This window comes from Fukomys damarensis, unplaced genomic scaffold (assembly GCF_012274545.1).
Source record: "Fukomys damarensis isolate Sample0158 unplaced genomic scaffold, DMR_v1.0_HiC HiC_scaffold_36, whole genome shotgun sequence".
Lineage (NCBI taxonomy): Eukaryota > Metazoa > Chordata > Mammalia > Rodentia > Bathyergidae > Fukomys > Fukomys damarensis.
The window spans coordinates 11,525,487-11,537,175 of NW_022900948.1; the positions used below are offsets into that span (position 1 = coordinate 11,525,487).

Genomic DNA, 11,689 nt, shown 5'->3' on the forward strand with positions numbered 1-11,689 from the left:
TACTAAATATGTAAGGTCATATCTACGTGGGTTTGATTATAGAAACTAATAAAGTATTCTCTAAATAATGAAAAAAAGAATAAGACTCTAAGAGCAAGAAGCAATTTAATTATGTTCAGGGACCATTTTCATCTCCAGAATTAAGGATTAATGTTACATCATTGCCTTTTCTCTTTTACTTTCCTTTTTAGTTTTATTTTAGGATTCCCTATTTTTAATGTTCATACAGAGATTTCTTTAATTGAAATACCGAATAGTTTCTTTGGTGTGAAAAACTATAATAGTACACAGGATCCTAATGAGAAAATTAATAAGGTGAAATAGGAAGTAAAGGGCTAAAGGTGTAGGGAAAGTGGAAAGGGTGGGGGAAAGGTAATAGGGAGAGGAAAAAAATATGAGAAACTGAAAAAATGGAAATAAAGTGTTTGTAAATGCGGAGGGAAGGAGGGGGTGAAGGGAGGGGAGGGACAAGGGGAAAAAATGAGAATCAAAACCTATTATGTAAAGGTACAGAATCCCAATAATGAATGTAACTGTATTGTATACCTAGATTGTACCAATAAACTCAATAAAAAGAAAATAAATGAATAAATAAATACTCCCAGGTACAAAAAAAAAAAAAAGATTTATTTGCGTTTTCATTACTAATTGTGTTTCAGGGCCAGGGATTTAGCTCAGTGGTGCCACTGCCTGCCTCACAAGTGCAAGATCCTGAGTTTGATCCCTTGTATTAAAAAAAAAAATTGTGCTCCAGCCAATTGTGTCTGCCTTGTGCTGTGCATAACAGAGAACAGCTGGATAAAGCATAGACAATCTAAATGCCCACCAGTAAGGGGATTCCACATTATGGAAGATCTATCAGGTGAACTCCAGGACATCTATACACATCAGATGGCTAGGGACTTATTGGCATAAAAAGTGTCTCAGCATAATGTGTGAATGAAAAAAGTGCTGTACAAAATGTTACATAGTGAGTTTGAGGCCATCCTAAATTGCATAGGAAAACACTGTCTTTCAAAAAAAAGTTGTTTTTTTTTTTAATTTCAGGTCTTAGCTGAGCATAGTGACATACTATAATCCCAGCACTCAGGGAGGCTGAGGCAAGAGAATCACAAGTTTGTGCCTCATTGAGCAATTTAGCAACTTGCTGAAATACTTTTTCAAAATAAAAAAGGGCTGGAGAATACAGCTCAGTTCAAAGGCTCTGGGATCAATGTCCAGTACCAAAAACAAAACGACAACAACAAAAGCCCCCAAAACAACAAACAAAAAGACAAATTTAAGTCCAGGCTGGGGACATAGCTCAGTGATAGTATTTGCCTAAATGGGCGAGGCCTTGGGTTTGATTCTCCCACCACAAAACAAAATCTCAGATCCTTTTCTTTTTTTAGTGCTTAAGTATCTAATACAAATAAGCCGAAGAACTTTGGAAGACCGACCCCATTCCCATGACAACTACTGTTGATATTTTGATAAATTTCCTTCTAGATCTTTTCTGTATGTGCACACATACACATATCTCCTACCCTCTTTGTAAAAAATAAATAGAATAATATTTTTATATAACTTGTTTGTACTGGGGATTGAACTTAGGGCCTTTGCACTGAGCTGTATCACCAGCCCTTTATATTTTTTATTCTGAGATGCCATCTTTCTAAATCACTAAATTGCCATGGCTGTATATGTAACATTTTGTACAGCACTTTTTTTTATTCACACATTATAGTGAGACACTTTTTATGCCAATAAGTCCCTAGCCACCTGATGTGTATGGATTTCCTGGAGCCCACATGACAGATATTCCATAATGTGGAATCCCCTTACTGGTGGGCATTTAGATTGTCTATGCTTTTAAACATATCCAGCTGTTCTCTATTATGAACAGCACAGGGCAGACACAATTGGCTGAAACACATTTTTTTTTTATACGAGGGATCAAACTCAGAACCTCGCACTTGCGAGGCAGGCAGAGGCACCATTGAGCTAATCCCTGGCCCTGAAGCACAATTAGTAATGAAAATGCAAATAAATCTTTTACAAAATCAAATCAAGAAACAAAAATAATTTAAGGTTCTAATAACTAAGCCAGGGATGGTGGCACAAGCCTATAATCCAGGCACTCTGGGAGGCTGAGGCAAGAAGATTACAAATTCAAGCCCAGCCTGGCCAATTCAATGACTTAGTAAGACCCTGTCTGAAAATGTTTTTTAAAAACTGCTAATGTAGCTCAAGGAAAATAGCCTGGGTTCAATCCCCATACCAACAAAAACAAAAGCAATGACAACGCTAAATACTAGCTATGTGATGGTACACACTTGCAGTTCCAACAGTGTGGGAAACTGAGGCAAGAGAATCACAAGTCTGAGCCCATTTAGCAACTCAGTGATAAGTGGCTGGAGATTAGGACTGGAGATGTAACTCAGTGCCAGTTCCTGAGTTCAATCCCAGTACTGAAGAAAAAAGAAAAGAACTTAAGCTTCACCCAAGTAAATATCCCCTTCCAAGCTCACTTTTCAGGTAGAGAAACTCAGTGCAGAACAAGGTAGCAACTTTCTCAAGATCATCCACAACTAGGACTTCTAGACCTGAGCTCTGGCTCAGCCCTGTATTAGGAGGCCACAAGCAAACGAGGCCAAGGAGGGTTGAGCGCACTGACCCAAGAACCCCCAACTGCCAGAACTCCGCCAGCCCCAGCCAGACAGGCCTTCTCAGATCCATAAATAGATCTCCAGCACAGAAGAGACAGAGGTTAAGGCAGTCAGGGCCATGGCCACTTGCCGAAGGGCAAAACTGTTGTAAATCGAGGAGCCAGCATTGAAACATGGCCCTTGTCTACTCCAGAGCTCAAGTCGAGCAGCTTAACTCGGGGTCAGAAACTAGGGCTGACACCCATGACTTTCACTTTGTAGTAGAAGCCATACCTAGCAAGGCAGGCTCTTTGGAGGAAGGTATCCCATTGACAGAAGCAACTGGGGAAATGAATTTGCATATGTGAAAAGCGTTTGTACCATTGTTTACATGTGAGTACGTGTCTATGTACATTTATCTGTGAATATGGGGATAAGTGTGTGTGTGTGTGTGCTGTGCACACATGTGGCTGGTTTAGGATGTAAAATCCTCTGTGGCCACACACACAGGGGTGAGCACAAGTGAGCATGCGCCCATTCAGCTAGGTTAACATTTTCCTGCCTGCGTCAACACAGACCTAGTCATCAGGCAGCTTTCAGCAGGAACATGCCCTATCTGATCTGGTCAGGGGCTGTGGGCCTCAACAGGGGTCTTGGGGTGAGCAGGGAGCCCATCTCAGCTGCTCCAGGGCAAGTTCCGCACTCTCAGCCTGTCCTCTTACTCACCCTGGGGCTCCCCAGTGCATGACTCCACACCTCCCTCCAGATGGGCAAGGCCCGGTGCACCCTGAGACACCCTAACCACCATCTTTGCCCAAATCCTGAGGCTCCTCTATTCAATGCTCCCCTTGAGGAGCAGAGACCCCAGGAGATGCTCACGGCGAACCCCTCTTCAGCAGGAAAGCAGGTTTGAAATAACTGTGTGAGTCAGAAGGAAGATGAGATGGAAGATGAGACTCCATTGATAGCTTTGCAGGAACAAGGTGATTGCACCAAGGGCCTGTGCAAAGATCTTCATGAGCAGCTTCTGAGGCAGCTTCTGGGCTGCCAGCACCCATGGGCATTGAGCTTCAGCCAGGAAGTCTTGGTGGAAAGCAGGAGATCCAGGCCAAATAGGGTCTTTCCCACCCCGGAGCCTCTCCCTATGTGGCTGGAGGGACCTCTCACCACCCGCATGGTGCGGGCTGGGCTGGCTGGGCTGGCTGGGCTGGGTGGGCTAGGTGGGCCGACACTGTCTCCTCTGCTTTGGGCACAGTCTGAGATCCAGGGTGAGTCAGATCCAGGTGTCCTGGCTCCCAGCCAGCTCAAGGATGCCCCAGTGCATCTCTGAACAAGAGACAAGGATGGCACCAGAGGGTGGAGGTGATCACCACTGGGGTTCATCCCCACAGCTCAGACTTGCCATCTTGTCTTCCCACTGCTCCAGCTCGGGCAGCCTCGTGTGAGGCTCATGTGAGTCCTAACACCTCATTCTGACTTTCATGGGCCCTTGGCTTTTTAAAAATTGCAGCTTCAGATATGTGTAATTTAAAATTTGCCATCTTTTTTAAATTAAAAACATTTTAAAAGATTTTAATGACAGTACAAAAAATTAAAGTCCATATCTGTTTTACTTAATGAGGAACATGAACTCCCCTTTTTCCTTATGTGTGTGTTACTGGAACCTTAATCCAGGGCCTTCGGCATGCTAGGCAAATGCTCTACCACTGAGCTACATCCCCAGCCCTAAATTCCTCCTAATACAGGAGGCTGTTGTGCTCCTATTGGTCCACAGAACTCATATTTAAGACTTTAAGAAGTTTATCATGGTTCAAAGCACTGTGGTCAGGGAGCTGATCAATACCTATTCACATTAGTGATCTGTAGGACTGGGGATGCGGCTCAGTGGTCAAGCACCTGCCTGGCACGGCTCATGGGCCCTGGGTTTGATCCCCAGTATAGGGGCAGGGGAAAGGGGATCATAATCATATTTAGTCAAGTAGATGGAAAGCTGTGTTCTATCATCTAGAACATCTCTGTCTGCATTGGAAACTGTCCTGTCAATATCTTCTAATTCCAAATTATCCTAATCTACTTCTAGTTTACGTAAACTCTTTTCTATGTCACCTGCTTGGAAAATCATGAAAACTGGAGTTTTCCATCAAGTTACTGTTGAACCACCGATCTTGGAGGCCTAGCCTTTTGCCTCTCCTGTAGCATTTCTCTCTTCATTTGACCTGACAAGTCAATTTTCCATCTTATCTTTTTAAGCGTGTAGTTTGGCAATGATAAGAACATATATTCACATTGCTGTGCCACCAACCTCCAACGCATTTTTATTTAGCAAAACTGTAATTCTGTACCCATTAAACAACTCCCTATTTCCACCTATCCTTATCCCCATTCCCTGGCAACCACCTTTCCACTTTCTGTTTCTATTAACTGTCTACTCTAGATACTTCATACAAGTGGAATTATACAGTATTTGTCATTTATGTTTGCCTCATTTTGAGATGAAAAAGCAAAAGAAAGAGCAGAGACTGACAGTCTCGAGGCTGACAGTCTGTTTGCCCCTCCTGCTAACCCCACAAAGGTCACTGTGCCCACAAGATGAACTGCTGAAACACAGCTGCCTACCTCCCTATGTCTTAAAGATAAACTGTAAAAGCAACATTTGCCGCCACCTCTCTACCGCTTGCTAAATTCTGCTTCTGTAAAATTCTGCTCATGTCCCCACACTGCCTAAAGAATAAGATAAAAAGGAGAACAAACTTAGAAAGAGGGCTCAGGCTCTGGAAGGCGGCTTCCACTGGGCCCACTAGCGAATAAACCTGCCTTTCTCTTCAATTCTCTGAGCGCCGCTCTCTTCCTTAGTCTGCCTGCCCTCTGTGCGCCAAAATATTTTTTGGTTCCCTGACCCGGAAGACAACCAGCTGGTCCTTTGTGCCACGGGTCAGAGTCAGGTCAGGAAGACAGATGGTGCCCCAGGGTGAGGAACTAATGGAGAATCCCGCAGTTTGGCAGATCTGCTTTCGGCTGATGGGCCGCTGTCAGCGCTCCCACCTTCCCCTGACCAGACTCGAAGGAGAACTGAATGGAGAGATCCAGACTTCTGGATAAGGCAAGGCCCCGGGCCAGCCGAGTCAGGCCTATACCACTGGACAGAAGGAGAAAGTGATCACCTCTCAGGTCTCACAGCTGCAACCCCAGTTCGGAAATCCTGTGGAGGGGAGGATGTCTGTGTCTGTGAATCTGTGAGTGCCTGTGTGTGAATACACACCACATTCCTGTCAGTGTACTCAGGGCCAAAGCAAGCCCGGAGTCCTGAACTGAGGGTCCAGGGCCATCCTCATATGGCTCAGGGCAGCACTGATTGATAACCAGGATCACTGGCCTGTCAATGCTAGGAGGGGCCTGAAACATCTCTGTGAGGAGACTGGCCAGTGACGGCTGAAGAGACTGATGTCATACTCACTGTTTCTGTGGGAGAACAGGGTGGCAAAAGAGGGGAGTGGTATGCTATTTAACCTCTGAGTGCCTGATGATTGTGTGAGTGGTTGTAACTGTCTCTCCGGGCTTGTGCCCAGAAGTCTGAGCGGCTCCACCGTGAGGAAACCCTGACCCACGGGGTCCGAGCGGGCCTCACCCTGTGTCTGTGGAGAAGTCACACAGCATAAAGGAGATTCACCTCCCCTCCTGTAACAGGAGGCTGACTGGGCCTGAGATATGGGTGCACCTTAGCCAAGTCCTCCCAAGTTCCTAAGAGGGATATGGCCAGGCGGGCATCTGAGTGGCCTTTCTCCTGGGAGGCTCCCATCCTTTGTCTGTTGCAGCACTGTTCAAGGGCATACCATGTACACATGGGAGTCAGCATGGGATCCAGGCAGTCGAAATCTATGGTCCTGGAGTGTGTGCTGAGGAATTTTTAAAAGGGTTTTGATGGAGATTATGGGATCAGAATGAAACCGTCCAAATTGAGAACCTTCTATGAAACAGACTGGCCTTAACTTCCCAGTTGGCCCTTAAAAGGGACCTTGAAAGTCAAAACTGTTCACCAGCTCTGGAACATCATCAGAGGACCCTTTGGTCATCCTGATCAGTTTCCCTACAAAGATTCCTGGTTGCAAATTGCCTTGACCATGCCCCTGTGGGTAACACTTCTGTGTTGTGACCGACAGCCAGAGCACAATCTGTCTGAGGCAGCAGATCCCTTCTCTGGGTTGTCAAAAGCCCATTTATCCGAGTGATCCAGAGGAAGCCCACCCTCAGTGCCTCTGCTATACTTAGACCCTGCTCTTTCTTCTCTGTCTGTACCCCAGCTGCCTGACACCCCGCCACCCTCAGTCTCTCTTCTGGCATACTCCAACACCTGTCACCTAGGCCCGCTGCCCAGCCAGCTTCTGACCCACTGCAAATCTCTTTGGCTCACTGTCTCTGCATGGCTTAAGGCTATTCCATTCAGCTGCCCCTCAGAGAGGCCCGCAGTGCACCTCAGACTCAACCAAATGGAAATCTCCAGCCAGGATGCCCCTTTTACTATACCAGCACTTCTCAACCCTAGATCTCCTGAACTGGAAGAATTACAAACCAGCTTACTCAAAGAAGTCCCAAGCCATCACTGACCTTGTACAGTCCATCTTCTAGACCCAGCAGACCACCTGGAAAGACTGCCCCCAGCTGCTCATCACTCTCTTCAACACTGAGGAGCAGCACCTCATTCTACTGGGAACCTGACGCTGGGCTGAAAGTGAAGCCGCCAGTGCCACCGCAGACCACACTGCTGGGCAGATGCAGCAGTCCCTGATGGCCGACCCGAATGGACTACACCATGCCTGAAGGCCGAGGCCAGATGGACCAATACCATAAGGCCCTACTCCACGGACTCTGAAAGGGGGCCAGAAAGCCCGCAAACATGACCAAGACCACCACTATCCTCCAAACACCAGAAAAATCACAAGGAAACTTCTATAAAAGATATAGAATGTACACACTGCAAAGAATTCAGCCATTAGAAAAATGAAAGCCCAAACTGGACACAGGCTCCCAGGAAAAGGCCAAAGCCAAAGGCACACCACGTGGAGTTGCACGCTGACCCTGCCCTTACTGGTCTTGGCAGGGATGGACACAGACTAGAACAGACTGGTTTCTTTCCAGCTCAGCCCCTGAGAACCCATACTCCACCTGACAATAGGAGGCCAGCCAATGACTTTCACAATTGACGCAGGTGCTAAACACTATTGTGATGACTCTGGTAGCCTCCCAACCCAGAGAAAAACAGCTATCATCGGGGCTATTGGGAATCAAATTGTAAAAACTTTTTGCCCATCCATAACCTGTCAATTAGGAAGGTAGTACCGAATTACCCATGAGTTCCTATATCTCCCTGAGTATCCAGTTCCATTGCTTGGGCAAGATCTCTTAGCAAATTTCAGGGAAACCATAACTTTCTCCTCTAAACAACCAGCTCAGCTCACTCTGCCCAGCCCTACTAGCTTCATAATGGCTGTGACTCAGGGCTGGGATTTAGCTCAGTGGTTCTGCCACCTGTCTTGGAAGCACAAGGACCCAAGTTTGATCCCCAGTACCAAAAATTAAAAAAAAAAAATTGCAACTGTCCTATGAGAAGAAAAATAGTGGTTCTATCAGAAAGCCTCCCCTGAAACCAATCCAGACTGTTTCCTGACTGAGATTCCCAGCATTTGGGCAGAAAACTCTCCCCCCAGGACTGGCCATCAATTTCCCTCCCATCATGGTCAAATTAAAGCTAGAGGCCTCCCCTGTCAGAGTCAGACAATACTCAATGTCCCAGGAGGCTAGAATGAGCATAAGAGAATATTTACAGAAACTCTGTGAGGATGACATACTCATTGAATGCCAGTCCCTGTGAAACACCTTGCTCCTACCTGTGAAAAAGCCAAATAGAGAATATCAGCCAGTCCAGGACCTGAGGGCTATCAAAATTGCAGTTGTCCTTCTATATCCAGTGGTCCCCAACCCTTACAGGTTACTCAACCATCTCCCACTGGATGCTACATAGTGTACTTGCTTGGACCTTCTTTGAGACAGGGTCTTGCTTTATAGTCCAGGCTGGCCCTGAACTCACTATGTATCCCAGGCTGGCCTTGAACTCATGGAGATCCTCCTGCCTCTCCCTCCTGAGTGTTGGGATTATAGCTGTTCTCCACCACACCCAGCTTCCCTGGATCTAAAAAATGCCTTTTCTGTTTCCAGTTAACCCCTTCAAGACAGCCAATCTTTGCTTTTGAATGGAAGGATCCTAATAATAGAAGAAAAACTCAGCAGACATGGACTAGACTGCCTCAGGGCTTCAAAATTCACCCACCTCTTTGGAGAAGCCCTAGCCTCAGACCTTACAGCCTTCCCTTGGGCTGATCTCAAGTGCACCCTCCTGCAATATGTTGAAGGCCTCCTCCTGGCCAACAACTCCAAAGACTTCCTGAAAGAAACCAAAGCCCTGCTTCATCTCCTTGAAAAGGTGGAATACAAGGTATTATGAATGAAAACACAAATCTGCTTCCCACAGGTGCAGTACTTGGGCTTCAACATCACCAGGGGACACTGAACAGCAGACCGGAGTGTGAAAAGATAATATGCTCCATTCCAGCCCCTACCACTAAAAAGAAGCTCCAAGAGTTCCTGGGGGCAGCAGGCTGGATTCCTGGAACCTGGATTCCAGGATTTGTACAAAAGGCCACAGCCCTCCATGAAGTACTGAAGGGTCCTGAAAAAGAGCCACTTATGTAGGGATTAGAACAGCAAGAAACTTTCAAGACAATCAAAGCCCTGCTTGTCAGCACCCCAGCTCTGGGGTTGTCCATGTGACTCAAGTTTATCCTGTTTGTACATGAGAAAGACCAGTGTTACCCTCAGGGTGCTGACCCAGACCACTGAACCCTGGGAGAGGCCAATTGTCTAATTTTCCAAACAACGAGACTCTGTAGCCAAAGGATGGCCCCCGTACTTAAGGGCCTTAGCAGTCACCATCTGCTTGATCCAAGAAGCAGACAGCTAACTTTAAGCGAGAATGTAACTGTAAAAGTGCCTCACTCAGTCATCAGCCTGCTAGATAACAAAGGAAACAGATGGCTATCCAACACCCAGATGGCCAATATCAGGGCCCCTCTCTGCAAAGCCCAGAATCCATCTGGAGACAGTACAAACTTGAACCCAGCTACTTTCCTCCCATCTGAGAAAGGGGCCCAAGATCACAACTGTGAAGAGGTCACAGATGAATTGTTTGCAAGCCAACCAGGCCTGCAATGTGAGCCCCTCTCTTGACTAGACTATATTCTGTTTACAGACAGGAGTAGCTATATCTCTGAGGGAATTCAGCAGGCTGGCTACACCACAACTATGGTGGACCAAATCATCTAGGCAAAGCCTCTACCCCTAGGCTGGTCAGCAAAAAGAGCAGAACTGTGGGCACTGATCTGAGACAAGGTGGTTAACATCTACACTGATTCTAAGTATGCCCTTGCCACTGTCCATGTCCACAGAGCGATATACACAGGACTCCTGAATTCTGAAGGCAAACATATTAAAAATAGAGAAGAAATAATCAAACTACTACTGGAGGTAGTACTTGGCTTCCAAGAAAATAGCCATCATGCCCTGCAGAGGACATCAGAAGGTCAAAGACACTATCTGCTAGAAAACCATTTTGCTGATAATTGTGCCTGGATGGCTGCCACACCAATGGATCCATCCAACCGGCAACAGAACCTGAAACTTGCTCTCACTCTGTAGGCTCCAACAGTAAGCTTGCCTGAATTTAAAAAGGACCCTGCTACTCTGAAAAAAAAGATAAATGGACCCAAAGGGAGGGAGCCTTCAAAGGGCCTAGTGGGTGGTGGCTCTTTCAGGATAAAAAGGTGATAATCCCCCCAAAATCACTATACCCCCCCTTATACTTTTGTTCAGGCACATTATCAGGTCATCCACTCGGGAAATACAGCCATGGAGACCCTCCTGAGCAGATTCTACATCCCACAAGTGTCTAGCATCTGTGACAGGGTCAGCCAGCACCACCAAACCTGTGCCCAAAGCAAGCCACTCCAACAGCCAGAATCACCACCTGAAACTCAGTGTACTGGCTTCTCTCTGCTTTAAGATTTAGAGGTAGACTTCACTGAGATAAAACCCAATAGAGGCTATTAATACTTATTGGTCATTGTTTGCACATACTCTGGATGGATAGAGACCCTTCCTACTCAAACTGAAAGGGCTTCTAAAGTGGCAAGGGCCCTCCTCAAAAAAAAAAAAAAAAAATTCCCAGATACGGACTTCCAGCATCTATTGGGAGTAACAATGGTCCAACTTTCATAGCTGATATTATCCAACAACTTGCTGGCCTACTCAAAATCAACTTGCATGCCCCTACTGAACCTAAACCTCTGGGAAAGTGAAACAGATAAAAACCCTGTCCCAAGTTTTGCCAAAACACAAGAGCTCCCTGGACTGATCCGTTGCCCCTAGCATTGTTAAGGGTCCAATCCATGCTGGGACCCTCCAGTTTCTCCCCTTATAAAATCTTCTGTGGGAGACCACCTCCTATAATCAGAAACTTTAGGGGAGACAAAAGACAGCTCAGAGAATCTAGTTTAGTCCAAGAGTTCAAACAACTAGGTCAGGTTCTCACTAAAATTAATCACACAGTTTTAGAGAAAATACCCATTTCTTTAGACACTCCAGTTCATACATAGTAACCAGGGGATCACATATGGGTAAAGGATTGGAAGAAAGAGCACCTCCAAGCGATCTGGAAGGGACCCTACCCAGTGGTTCTGGTGTCACCCACCTCTGTTAAAGTTGCAGGTATTGCCCCTTGGATCCACCACAGCAGACTCAAGCTGGCTGGAGGACCTGATGTTTGGGTGTCACTTCCAGACCCAGACCACCCCCTCCAAACCTGCCTCTGACTCCAGCCCTACTCTAGTCATTCTGGAAGCTGACTTGTCTATGAGGACTCCGTTCATAAGACACCCCCAGACTCATCCAATAGACTGTTATCCTTGGTTCCTACCCCTCCCGCAGCCACTCACTCTGGTTTTCGTAGTCAGTCT

General features: G+C 46.3%; 1 protein-coding gene across 1 annotated transcript in view; it reads right to left on the reverse strand.

Annotated features, from left to right (window-relative positions):
* Positions 1-11,689, reverse strand: part of Aqp7 (aquaporin 7) — a 32,199-nt gene extending 20,510 nt beyond the window's left edge. The window contains exon 1 of the mRNA XM_033759238.1: positions 11,669-11,689. The gene's annotated coding sequence lies outside the window, so the exon portion shown is untranslated. The remainder of the gene's footprint in view (positions 1-11,668) is intronic.